This window comes from Scardinius erythrophthalmus, assembly GCF_964197995.2.
Source record: "Scardinius erythrophthalmus genome assembly, chromosome: 22".
In the NCBI taxonomy this organism is placed as follows: domain Eukaryota; kingdom Metazoa; phylum Chordata; class Actinopteri; order Cypriniformes; family Leuciscidae; genus Scardinius; species Scardinius erythrophthalmus.
Window position 1 is genome coordinate 6,928,487 of NC_138242.1, and position 10,890 is coordinate 6,939,376.

At 35.5% G+C, this 10,890-nt stretch overlaps 1 protein-coding gene across 9 annotated transcripts in view; it reads right to left on the minus strand.

Annotated features, from left to right (window-relative positions):
- dipk2ab (divergent protein kinase domain 2Ab) overlaps nucleotides 1-5,800 on the minus strand; it is a 52,901-nt gene extending 47,101 nt beyond the window's left edge. For 4 of the 9 annotated variants that reach the window (XM_081353076.1, XM_081353083.1, XM_081353085.1 and 1 more), the window contains exon 1: nucleotides 5,533-5,797. The gene's annotated coding sequence lies outside the window, so the exon portion shown is untranslated. Of the gene's footprint in view, nucleotides 1-5,357 lie in introns of all 9 variants that reach the window. The other 5 variants (XM_081353082.1, XM_081353079.1, XM_081353081.1 and 2 more) reach the window with 3 other exon arrangements.
- Between the last annotated feature and the right edge of the window lie 5,090 nt (nucleotides 5,801-10,890).

The window sequence follows — 10,890 nt, forward strand, 5'->3', positions numbered from 1 at the left end:
TCCTACAAATATGCTTCATTTTTATGGAACAAAATGTGTTTTGTTTTTCTTCTTTTTGGTTTTCTCCACCATTACACTTAAAGATCCCATGAAATTATTTGAAAAGCACAGTTTTCTTTCCTGTGCTGAGAGGGACATATTGAAGCCAATAGGCTTTACTGCATCACAGCCATGCTGCAAATGCTCTTGTGTTTTGGACATGTGACATGGTATATTTTAATGTTCCATGGGCATGAACATTGGATGGATATAACTGCAGGCTATGATGAGGACAAATCATAACTGAAGGCAAAGATTTATTTAGACTGGTTACGTAAATAGTAGCAATTAAGGGGTGGACACCTGGGAAGTAAGTAATTTGGAATGCAGTGAAAGGAAGAGGCTAACACAGATCTTGATAAGAAGAACATGCATACTGCCTATTACAGAGGACTAGATTTACTGAATGTTCATAAAACAACTGAACATGATATGATCTCTACGTGCCATTTAACAGAATGACATCCCCGGTTTTTCACTCACTGAGCAGAGACAAAGATAAACTGTATGCATTTCTCTTCAGGAAAAATGAGGCAGTCAAGGAAAGCCATGCTCTATGTGATGCACTGCCGTTGGTTTGAGTACAGATTGGCAGAGCGAAAGCAAACAAGCTTTACTGCACGGGCTGCCTGCCTCACACCGCACCAGATTAAGGAGTTCTCGCTCCAGCAGTCAGGTCCATGTCCACCCAGTGTCATGGAAACTCAATCATAATATTTCAAGAAGCAGGGGCCTCTTTTAAATGAATGACATGTTGAAAGGTTTGGTGGGGAAAGCAAACGCATTTTGCAAAGGTTCCTGCTGATTCTTTCTCTTTGACATTTATAGTGCTCATTTCAGACTTCAGTAGGATAAGCCTGTGGGGATATGATTCAGATCAAGACTCACGCAAACCGAAAAAGACAGCAGGATTAGATTTTACTTTTCTCAAACAGTCTTACAAACCTTCAAAGTGGGTTGTGTCAATCAGGTAAATGATTAACTTTGCATATTTAAAGTGTTAAAGGCCACTAAAAGCCTTTAACACACTAACACATAAGAATAATCCCAAACCGTGGGTACATGTTCCCCAGGGGGTTCTTCTATAGTTCCAAGGGGAGATTTACCTTGCTTTGTTAAACCCATAAAACAGAAGAAAAAAAAATAATAATTTAAAATAAATGAAATCACAATTATCACTTTTTGTAGGTAAGGCATAAAGTATGTCATTCCTTAAAGGATTAGTTCACCCAAAAATGAAAATTATGTCATTAATGACTCACCCTCATGTCGTTCCAAGCCCGTAAGACCCCCGTTCATCTTCGGAACACAGTTTAAGATATTTTAGATTTAGTCCGAGAGCTTTCTGTTCCTCCATTGAAAGTCAATGGACGGCATACTGTCCATGTCCAGAAAGGCAATACAGACATCATCAAAGTAGTCCATGTGACATCAGTGGCTCAATCTTAAGTTTATCAAGCGGCGAGAAAAGTATTCTAAAAGGTCTTACGGGCTTGGAACTACATGAGGGTGAGTCATTAATGACATTATTTTCATTTTTGGGTAAACTAACTCTTTAATCGCTGCAGAATATTATTCCACATGTATATAAAATTCCAAATTCCATTTTTCACAATCCAATCAATTCTCGGTGGATAAAATTATGCCCTACAGCTAAGCCCTATTTTATTTTATTTTCCTCATGGATTAGCCTGTTTCTCACAGAAATCAGTCAAATTACTTAAGTAAAATGAGCTACAAATGTCAATTTACATTGGCAACACAACAAAAACTACATAACTTTGTGTGAATATCCTAACGACACTCTGAGGTAAATGTATGCAACTCGTTGTTCAATTAATGCCAATGCTAAATTATTTTCTCGTGTCTGGTTTGGTGTTAATTAAAGTGTATTTGCGCCATACTAAATGGGGCTTTGGAGGTATACAAGACAACAACAGTTTGGGAAACAACAGTCAGCCAATTCACAAACAGACACATTCACTCTAACTTCACTGATGAATTGTTTGTTTCCAACAAACCTCGTCCTGCCCACAGGCCTCTGTTTTGAATTACCACTCCATTACCCATAAAGTATCTACTCCCTCTTGTCCACCGCTCAGGCGGAGAAGGAAAGTATAGGAAGCCCAGCCCTGAGGGCCACTGAACACCGCTTTACACCAAAAAGCAGCTCGGAGTGTGCCAAAACAAAGGGTTGAACAGTATCTTAGAACAGTTATAAACAAGCTGGCTTCGAGGAAGAACGAAGAGTGTGAAGAACAGATAATAAGTCAGCACTGGATTTTGCTCCTGATATATGCTACATTGTGAATCTAGTGATGAATATATTTAATTACCCCTTGAAGTCAGTGTAAAATCAAAATTGACTCTACTTTTTAAAATCACATTCCTGGTTATATTGTGAATTATGGATCAGTGCATATTATTCTAAATAAAATGAATGCTTCCCTTTAGAATCATAATGAGGCTCCGCCCTATAAAGCTTTTTTGGCTGACATCCCTAAAGCCTCTTACTTTTTAAACCCCTAATTCTTCGATCAACTGGATCCCATTCTGGTACAGAACGCCCTTTTTTCACATTCCAATTAATTCCAAGTGGATAACATCAAGTCATAATATACTTTTTATCGAGTTAACATTGAGTTTCATTCTCAGATAAATATAAGATTTTGCAAAACTGATAGCGAATGCCATTTCATGTTGAGCAAGTTTTCCTTAAAGACTAGCGACTAGCGTTTTTTTTTTTTTTTTGGTCGAGACAAGCAATAAGTTGGTGTTTAAACAGATGTTTTAAGACGGGTAAAACAGATTTAAAATGTCACTGATTTAAATTTCAATAGCAAAAATGCTAGATTTGGTAAGTCCATTAACCAGTTCATTTCAGTGAATCCTTCAAAAGTGACTGATTCACAAAACTTAATTGCTGTTTATTGTGAAATGAGTAGACTATATATACATACATTAGTCGCAAATTGACTAAATGATAGGAAAAGTATGGCATACATCACCAGAGAGAAATATGTTGTTTCACCAAAAGATCAAGATAATAAATTATCATCATCATCATTATTATTAATATTATTATTGTAGGTGTATGGATGAATTGTTAACAGTAAGATCAATAACATGCATTTAGAAATTTCTCATTACATGCCAACTGTATGAATGGCAACAATGGCTGTTTAACTAAAATGATAGTTCTTCTGACTGAACGGGAAACAAATATTAACTTTTTTTCAATAATTCAGATAAATGGAGATATATGTTGAATATTGCTAAAATGCTGAACAGTATGAAAACATTTTTTTTTTTAGCCAGGCATTAATCCATAACACTTTGAGTCCAAGTTTGAGACTGTACTGAATTCATTTTGTTAACTTTATTCCCATTACATTAAGCATTTCACAATGGCCTTGTCATTAGCTTTGCACATGCTGAGCCACAGGCGTGAAGAACTGCAGTTGCCAAGGTTATCGACAGCAGGAGTCAATAATGTTTGATCACAAAAACAGTCATCCACAACTGAGCCGCCTCAATCCAGCAATCCGCACAGACAAAGATTAATGGAAACAAATTTTATTTCACACACTAACAAATAAAAACCACTCTAAATTAATGATTAACCACATTCTCATTCAAAATTGACATATGAATCTTCAACTCAATGATGTGGTTACACCTCGAGTTTCTCTAAAGGCTTTCGTTCTAGATATTCTAAAGCAACTACAAGGGAAATAACACTAATCCCAAAGTAAGCAAGTTCTTTAGGCAAATGAGTGTGCAGTAGAGACAATCGAAAAAATGCTAGGCTACAGTTTAATCGGATACAATGATCGCCTTGTGTTCGCAATTACTACGCGACCAGATCTTTTTTTCTGTCAGCCACCAACTTGATGTCTTTACTTCATTAAGAGGGTGCATGAAAACTCCCATTTATAAAGTCTTGATGTCTTGTTTCTCATACTATTGGGGATTACGCCAGATGCATGTTGTTAAAAATAAGGCTGACAATAAAATGTCTCCACTTGATGGTGAGTTTGATGTTGTGAGCTGTGATTTATCATACAGGTGTGGCTTTCTCACACTCTGTTTCCTGACAGTAGGACTTCTCAGACAGATGCTTTAAAAACATGGCATGCAACAAGGTCTTCATATTAAACATTTTGTTTGACAGCCTTGTTTATTAATATTATTTCCAAGACTACTGTTAATTTGTCAGACTGCAGGATCATTTAAAACTAACTAGTGAAGTAAAAAAGACAATTAAAAACAGTGTTAAAACTTAAAAGAAATTAAGACCTGATACAACACACCTATGACACGATACAGCACCTAAGACACCTTCATACATTTAACTTAAAATCTTTATATGCCCGATTAATAGGATACACACAACATGTACCCACTCATTTGAAAAGTCTTGGCTTAATCGATAAGTGTATGGGTGTCAATGCTTAGTAAATTACATTATAATCCAGATATCTTTCAGACTGCTCTGAGGTCAGCAGCTGAATCCGAACATGTTATTTCAAGTGTCAGATCAGTGCCAAGAAATCTGAAACCTACTTCATGATCTCCTGAGCTGTGCTGTTTCAGAATACAAGATGAGAGCAAGACATGATACAACAGTTTGTCTGTGTTATAACTTGTCTTTTAAATTAGATTTGACTCTAAGTTTTACATAAACCTCTCACACATTTATTATTTTTTATGAAACATCTTTTCTTTCTTTGCAAAAAAAAAAAACAAAGAGAAATTTGATTTTTGCTATGTGGCCTCCCAAATCTTTTTAACCAATGTATTTCTATGACTTTCCAGGTGTTTGTGATTAATGCACTGTAAAAAATTATTTTCGTGATTTATCACAACTTCTTCTTTTGTCAAATCAACTTAGATAATTAATGTGGTTCAGATTAAATATATATTTTGAGCTTCTGTTGATTTAACCAATCTCCTTTATATTAATCAAATTTTTAATTTCAATGAACTCAAAATTGTAAGGCAACCAGGTTACTCACTTTAAGTTAAACTCAACAATTATTTATATATTTTTTGCAGTGTGAACAAAATGATTATTTGCATTAGAATGTTTTTATTTAGATGACACTCTTCTAGTCGACATGTTTTCACTGCAGAAATACTAAATCACAAATGAAGAAATTTCAGTGGTTTTCCATGACTTGAAGACAGAAAATGAAGATTGTGTCCAGAAACAAGAGTTTGTTTTAATTCAATTCACTACAACTAAGAAACTTCCAAGCTGACTGGACAATAGACGTTTTCAACAGGACAGTGAAGAAAAAAAGCAGGAAACAAACCTGAGAGAGAGTTTCTTCAGTCAGTCCTGCTGGAGTGAGTCTCTGGATCGGTTACTCTGAATCATTGTTCAGGATGGAGCGCTCGCGCTGCTATTACTCTGTAGCGCGTGAAACGCTCCGATAAAAGACACACGAAAAACATTGTATCCAGACGCTCAGAGGCTCACATACTCACATCAGACAAACTCAGATGTTCTTTCGATTAGGGGATCAGCCAGTTAGCAACCTAGCGAGAGACATAAACAGTGGTCAAGCCTCTAATTCTCAATCTCTTATATGAATCACTCGACTTCACAAGACTTCTGGAGCAGGACTCTTTTTCTTTTCCCAGTCTTCTGAGAGCTAGAGTTTGATCGAGCGCGGTCTCCACACACACTGCTGCTGATCTCCAGCACTAACAACGTTCCACAGCGACCGACTCTTTCCAACATCGAACCGTCAGTATTTACGACGTCCTTCATCGCTTTACGTTATTGGTTTGAGGGCGTTGTCATGGCGCCCGCTCCCTCCTCCCCTTACTGTCCTCGTTTTCCATGATGGGTGAATATTGCTTTGCTCTAGTCTACATATTATACATATTTAACCATGGAGAAGATTAATTAAGGATCAAATTAATTTATTAATGTATTGAAAGAAAGAAAGAAAGAAAGAAAGAAAGAAAGAAAGAAAGAAAGAAAGAAAGAAAGAAAGAAAGAAAGAAAGAAAGAAAGAAAGAAAGAAAGAAAGAAAGAAAGAAAGAAAGAAAGAAAGCATCTTATGGATGCGTTTGAGGGATATGGATGACATTAAAGTCACCATGAATTAATTGTTTTCTTTTTTTATGGAACATTGAAGTATTTATTATAAACGATTTATCCGTGCACATCATTATTTATTTATTTAATTCACGTACCCTCGTATTCTTTAATCAAAATAACTTCATGTTCCTCCTGCAGCGACATCTCTTCTCTAATGACGTGTTTACTGTCGTGAGGGCGGGACAACCTGTCACTCACATGTTGTCACTCAAACAAACACCATCCAATCAATTCCCAGTAGACACAAATCAAGTCTCAGCCTACATTTTTTAATTGTTCGAGAAGTTTCACTTAGAAAGGCTAATAGAGAAGAAAAGACGATCGCAACTTCCGTTTTATAATGAAATAAAAGAGGCTTCATGTCATTGGGGTGATCTCTGGCTTCCATGTGTTGCGGATTGTGAAGAAACGAGAGCTTCTTTTGGTAAATCGCCCAACAGAGTGTCACTTTTGAGCCGTGCCTGAAATCCATTATAGCAAATTATGTCTGTAAAAGCATGTGGCCATATTCCTTAAGGACGACTGTGGGCCAAAGCCTGGAGAGCCCAGTGGCTGATCTGGACTCATTCCCAAAAACACACAATCATCTGCTGGAACAGAGGAAAAGGAGAAGAACCGGCACTGAATTATTAATGATTTTACAAGCAACAAGCATATTTTGTCCCTGTATAACGCCGTTAAACCCACTTAATCTTAAAAGCATATTTAGACAAATATTATGGCTTGAAATTACACACAAGAATAACAGGAACATATAATGTTAATAGCCCTACTCCACAATAAATGTCCCTTCAGTAAAAATAAATAAATAAATAAATAAATAAATAAAATAATTATTAATAATAATACATTTGGAATGGAAGTAGTAAGAATATGCTTGTATGCAGATGGTTCCACTGTGATGAAAGTTCATGATCGACGGGACATAATTACAGCAACAAGGTTTTAAAATGCCAACCAAAACAAATCCTTCTACAATACCGACGAGGGAAAATGTTTGCATGTGCTTCCACCTAGTGGCACATGAATACAAATGATTTTTCCCTGACATTTTTATGTGGGTGTACATATATTGTATTAAAAATGTGCACACGAAATATTTGATCTATCTATCATGATCTATCAAGCATTTAGAGTGCTTTTTATATCATTTACTCACCCTCATGTTGTTCCAAACCTGTATTCATTTCTTTCTTCTGCTGAACACAAAAGAAGATATTTTAAAGAATGCCGGTAACCAAACGGTTGATGGGCCCCATTGACTTCCATTGTATTTTTACTATTTACCAACTTTTTGGTTACCCATATTCTTCAAAATATCTTATTTTGTGTTCAGCGGAAGAAAGAAATTAATACAGGTTTGGAACAAGGATGAGGGTGATTCAGTGATGACAGAATTTTCATTTTTGGGTGAACTATCCCTTTAAGTAGGACATCTTTATTTTGTTTCATACTTCTATTGTCTTTGAAATATACTAAAATATAATAAACAATAAAATATACTTCAATGTAATTTCTATTTAATTGGCCTGTATTTAAAGATACTTTTTTAAAGATACATCATTACACATTTGTTTAAATTGTCTAAATTGCATGTAGTTAATTTAAAATAAGTACTTTAAATGTGCTTTAGTTTGTTAGTCCACACATTAAATAGGTGTAATTATTTTAATCATGACACATTTTTTTTAAACAACATGATATAAAATGTACTTTAAAGTAAAACTTTTAATTTGATTTAATTACAAAGTCCATTTTTTAAAGAGTGTACTTAAGTGTGTTAAAAGACTGATTCAAAATGCACTCTCTATAAGTACACTTAAGTGGTATTTTGTTTAATTAACATTAGGCTATATACTTAAAAAATTTGAAGAACACTACAAGTGAACATTCAAAACAATTAAGTGCACTTATTTTTCACAAGGGCTGGCACTGTTGTCCCCTTGGTAACCAAGTACAATAACTTCTAAAAAAAATATTTAGGGCAAAATTGTTGGTTGTGTTGAAAATGACACCAATCCAGAACTTATCTATAAATCAAAATAATATGTTTATGTTTATGCTCATGTATTTCACGGAGTGTGTTGCTAGAACACACATGAACACGAAGATGAAGGTAATAAGGCAGTCTTTAATAAATCCACAGGTAAATCCAAATACAGAGAATATCTTATCACACATCCAAACATTGACGAGACCCGACAGTGATGAACAGAAAGAAGGGAACTTAAATACACAGGCAAACAAGGATGATTACACACACACACACACACACACCTGAACTGAGTGATGAATGACAACAAACAAGGCAGGGGAAACAGTGAGAACCAAAACAAACGCTCTGTTCACAATATTATAGTTTTATGAATATAATTATTTATGATGATTTTTCATTATTTAAGATGAAGAGTCTTTGTCTAGAACAAGGGTTATACAATAAAATACAAGGCATTTGAAATAAATTATGAAAGCATGGTAAAAACCTTCCAAATCTTTATGTGAACTTCATATAACCAAAAGAAAAAAGCTGAAACCTGATAGTTTTAATAAAAATCAACCACTGGGGCATAAAAGTCATTTCATAAAAGTCAAGATTATAAGGCAAATTTTCTTCTTTTCTATCATCCAGTTCACGAATCGACGAAATTTCACATCATCTGCATTTTCTTTTAATAAAAATGCAAATGTTTCAGAATCAAGCAGTTTCACGGTCATGATGTAAACTCATTGAAGGTGCATTGCTCACTTCCCTTTCGCTGGCCTCTCTTAACAAGGACTGAGTGTTCAGGTCAGCTGGTTCAAAGCGCTCTCAAAGACGCCACCAATTACTCTGAACGAATGCTTAGCCCCAGTAAGCACGCTTCATTTAAGCTTTTATTGCAGGAGACTGCGGAACAATGAACTTGGCTTATTCTAAACGACGGCATTAAAATCTTCATTAATGCATGGAATGGGGAATGGGGGGTTGGGGGAGCTGCTTTTAGGTGTTTCCTGGCTGCTTAAATCTTGAAGTCATTAGGCCTATGAAGACAAGAAGAGATGGATTTTAATGCACCACCACCAGATGCAGGGTACAATATTTGGTAACTACCAATGCTTGATTTGAAAGGCCAATTAAGCAAAACTTATGATCCACGATCCCTTTCTAAAACAGTAAAACTGTTAAAGAAAAAAAAATATTACAGCCATATTCTGCTGAGAAGTTTTAAAGGAAACGTATGTAAGATTGTGGCCAAAACTGGTACTGCAATCACTTTCAAATTACTGTAGAGCGGTGTATAAACATTCATCTAATTTCTATTAAAACTTGTATGTCATGTATTTAAATATACACGTAAATATAATTACACATTTGTAATGATGCACTTGCAATTTAGCACAAATCATAATAACTTTAAAGGTAATATCGAAAAACAAACTACAGTTAAAATTACTATACATGTGCTTTTGTAACTTAGTCAAGACATCAAAATGAGTGTACTTTAAAGCATGACAAAAGATAAATAATGATTTAAAATGTAGGCCTACCCCCGTTAAATTTGACATTAATACAAAGTGCACATTTAAAGGGATAGTTCACCCAAAAATGAAAATTATCCCATGATTTACTCATCCTCAAGCCATTTTACGAACGCAATCGGAGTTATATATAAAAATATCCTGGCTCTTCCAAGCTTTATAATGGGAGTGAATGGGGGGCGAGATTTTGAAGCCCAAAAAAATGCACCCCTCCATCATAAAAGTAATCCATAAGTCTCCAGGGGGTTAATAAAGGCCTTCTGAAGTGAAGTGATGGGTTTGTGTATGAAAAATATCCATATGTATAACTTTATTAGCTATAATAACTAGCTTCCGGCAGACGGCCTACGCAAACCACACAAGTCGACTTGCGCCACAAGAGTAACCCCGTGACGCGATGTATGGCGTAGGATATCGGAGTATCGTAAGCTTGGACGCCTCTCACGGTTTAAACAAATAGAGCTGTGCACCAAACTCAAGCTCCTCTTCTCTTATATTGAAATTTCTAATTTTAGACTTATAATTTGTGACCGGTGTTTTGTTTTGCTCTATCCTCTGTGCTTCCGTGTTCGTCATTGCGTCATTCGTCGGGTCAGAGTTACTCTTCCGCTGCAAATCGCTGCATACGGCCGTCTGCCGGAAGCTTTTTAATATGGATATTTTTATTACAAAAACCCATCACTTCGCTTCAGAAGACCTTTATTAACCCCCAGGAGACTTATGGATTACTTATATGATGGATGGAAGCATTTGTTTGGGGCTTCAGAATCTCACCCCCCATTCACTAATATTATAAAGTTTGGAAGAGCCAGGATATTTTTTTAAATATAACTCCAATTGTGTTTGTCTGAAAGAAGAATGTCATATACACCTCGGATGGATTGAGGGTGAGTAAATCATGGTATCATTTATGGGTGAACTATCCCTTTAAGTACTATTCAATACATTTTTCACAAGGGATTCTGGTGGTCATACATCAATGACAAAAAACTGTATAAGTTTTTTTTTTTCCCCAAAATATCTCTTTCTTCTAAGAAAAGTTGACCAGCATATGGGTTTTTTCCTTTAAGAATAATTGTGTTTGTTGTTTATTGGTCATTTAAATGGTTTGTGTTAGGCTCTGTGCCACATGGATCATAGTGATTGTGAAAAGTAATTTGTGTTCAATTGAATAACGTTTTGCTTGCTAATATTATCCATTTACGCATCTGGCAGCT